This window comes from Primulina eburnea, chromosome 10 (genome assembly GCF_022965805.1).
Source record: "Primulina eburnea isolate SZY01 chromosome 10, ASM2296580v1, whole genome shotgun sequence".
NCBI lineage: Eukaryota > Viridiplantae > Streptophyta > Magnoliopsida > Lamiales > Gesneriaceae > Primulina > Primulina eburnea.
Genome location: NC_133110.1, coordinates 18,847,984 through 18,851,252, shown reverse-complemented (window position 1 = coordinate 18,851,252; position 3,269 = coordinate 18,847,984). Strand labels below are relative to the sequence as shown.

Genomic DNA, 3,269 nt, shown 5'->3' with positions numbered 1-3,269 from the left:
TTGTTTCCGCGGCATGGAGAGCAAAGACTCTACCTTGAGTAGGCAGATTCCTCTGGGGACACTGCAGCAACATGTGGTCTGGACTGCCACACTTAAAACACTTTCCTGAGCCAGACTTACACGCTCCAGGATGGCGGCGTGAGCACCTGGGGCAGACTGGGTGCTCAAAAGTCCTCGGGGCTGGGCGCCCCTGCTGCTGCTGCTGCTGGCCTCTGATTCTAGGCGGCCCATGAAATGGCCTCTTGTTTTGCTGCTGATGCTGATGAGGAGGAGGGCGGTGTGGTACTTGGATTGGGCGCTTGCCCTGGCGATCCCTCTCGATATCCCGCAGGTCCTGCTCTGCTGCTAGGGCTTTGGAGACAGCAATCTCATAAGTAGCAGGGTCAGACACCCTAACATCCTGGTGCAAGATCGGCCGTAGACCCACCAGGAAATGCATCAACTTAGCTCTGGCATTATTCGCTATCAGGGGCACAAAGTGGCAGCCCCTCTCGAACTTACGGATGAACTCTGTAACCGTCATATCTCCTTGCCTCAGACTCATAAACTCGGTGGTCAACCTGGTGCGAACTTCCTCTGCAAAATACTTGGAGTAGAAAACCTCCGTGAAGCGTGTCCATGACAGTGTAGCCAAGGTCAGGGCTACCGACGCTCCTTCCCACCATAAGCGGGCGTCTCCAGTGAACAGATAGGTGGCACATCGGACTCGGTCTGTGATGAAACTTAAAATTAATAATTTATTATATGTTAAAACCTGTATTTTAAAATTTTAAGTTTCATTAAAATTATAAATTATGTTATTTTAGTATTGTTTGTTTATATTTAAATGTCTTACTAAATTTGTTTTATTTTCAGGTTTTTTACGTGTTGGTAAAATAATGATAACTCAAGCTAGAAAATTCAAATGGAGGTGACTCAAACATGGTTGGAATCCTTGAGAAGTTATTTACAACTTTGCAGAAGACATGATTGCCTAAAAAGCTCATTAAGATGATCAAATTGTGCAAAGATCAAAAGGAGGACACATTTACTTTTACTATGACCATCATTTAGTAAAAAATTCATAACTATTTCAATATTTATCCAAATGAGGTGAATCAAGTGGCCAAACTCATCTACACAAAATTCCCCACATGTTTGTGGCCTTAATCAGAGTCAAAGTGGTGAGAAAAGTCGTGGAACAAGGCATTGAAAGAAGGGACATGGAATTGGAGTTGAGGAGACAAAGAATACTATTACAACTACATGGCATTAATAGAATTTTTGACTCTTTCTCTCATTTGGCCTATAAATAGAGGCCTTGTGCTAGCTTGAGAATCATTCTATCTCATTGTAAAATATAGTGTGAGTGTGTATCAAAGTTCTAAGTTTAAATATATTTTCTTTCATTTTCTCAACTATGAGTGATATTTTAGTGTTGATCAAAAGTAAGTTCATGGCAAGCTAAATCTATTATGTCAAGGTGAAGAGGATGCATTCTTGGTGAAGTAAGATTGTTTATATTTTGTATATTATTTCTTTATCTCTTTTCATTTAGCTAACTTATTTTTATTGTAGGTATAAAAATAAATTATTTGTTGTTATCAATTTACATCAAATGCTTGATACCATTAAAGTGGTTATCTTGATTTGTTGTTTAATTTTGATACAATAAATATTTCATCATTTATTATTATATATATAGATATATATATATATATATGTATATTTATATAATAATATCATAATATTTCATTTAGACGATAGCGTGGCTCTGCCGGTTGTTTTAAATGAAATATTATGATTTAATACTAATATCTAACAATCTAACATTTACTTTATCGCAACTAACTTTTATTTTCCGCTTCTAACTTTTACTTTCCGCAACTAACATTTACTTTATCGCAACTAACTTTTACTTTACTGCAATTAACTTATTAAATCAATATATTTCATTTAGGCAATAGCGTGGCTCTGCCGGTTGTTCTAAATGAAATATAATGATTTAATCTAACATTTACTTTATGCAATTATTTATTTATATAGTTATAATATAATCATAGGTACCATATATAAAATATCGGTTAATTCGGTATTTTCTATAGTGGGAACTATATTAGATTATGTGTGTGTTTAATTTTCTTGGAACCATTATTTATGGTAGTTTCTTTTGTTTCACTTTTAGTTAAACAATATTACATAAACCAAGAATAAATCCTCAAGCCTTGACAATATTTATAATTTGTAAACTTCAGTCTTGCATTTGGTAATCTATAAATTAATAAATTTAAACTCAAAATAACCTCTCTGTGGATCGATCTCGTACTTACGAAATATATTACTTGCAGACAACCTACACTTGGGTGAATTATTATTTAAGTAGTAACAAGTTTTTGGCGCCGTTGCCGGGGAGGTATAAATTAAGTTTATATTTGTTATATATGTTTTATTTATAAGTATTGTGTGTTTTTACTTGTATGAGTGTTTGGAGTCGAAAAAAAAGTGGTAGACTTATTCGAGTATCTGAAAATAATTTAAATATGGATGATAATTCAAATAATCAAGATAATGATAATAATAACAATAATAATAATAATAATCAAGAACATGATCAATTAAGAACACTTAGGCACCATATGAACCCTATTAGAACTAGTGCCTCATCTTGTTTAGTTTTTCCTCCCGATGCATCTAATTTCAATTTTAAACCTCAAATTATTCAACTTTTACCAAATTTTCATGGCTTAGATTCTGAAAATCCATATTTACATCTAAGAGAATTTGAGGAAGTTTGTAACACTTATAATGATCAAAATTGTAGCATGGATATAGATCGATTAAAGCTTTTCCCTTTTTCTTTAAAAGATAAAGCTAAAACATGGCTACAAAATTTAAGATCAAGTTCAATAAGATCATGGGAAGAAATGCAACAACAATTTCTCAAAAAGTTTTTCCCTTCCCATAGAACAAACTCTTTTAAAAGACAAATTACAACTTTTTCTCAAAAACAAGGAGAAACGTTTTATCAATGTTGGGATAGATATAAAGAATTACTTAATACATGCCCACATCATGGTTTTGAAACATGGAGAATAGTTTCTCACTTTTATGAAGGTCTAATACCTAAAGATAGGCAAATGATAGAATTCATGTGTAATGGAACTTTTGAAGATAAAAACCCAAATGAAGCTATGGAATATTTGGATTCATTAGCAGAAAATGCTCAAAATTGGGATAATATAGGCACAATAGAACCACCAACAACTAAAAACAATAATTCAACAAATGGG

The 3,269-nt window shown here is 33.6% G+C and overlaps 1 non-coding gene across 1 annotated transcript; it reads right to left on the bottom strand.

The window, feature by feature from the left end:
• Positions 1–2,947: 2,947 nt before the first annotated feature.
• LOC140804100 (small nucleolar RNA R71) lies at positions 2,948–3,058 on the bottom strand. The gene has a single exon (XR_012112059.1). It is a non-coding gene; the product is annotated as a small nucleolar RNA R71 (small nucleolar RNA).
• Between the last annotated feature and the right edge of the window lie 211 nt (positions 3,059–3,269).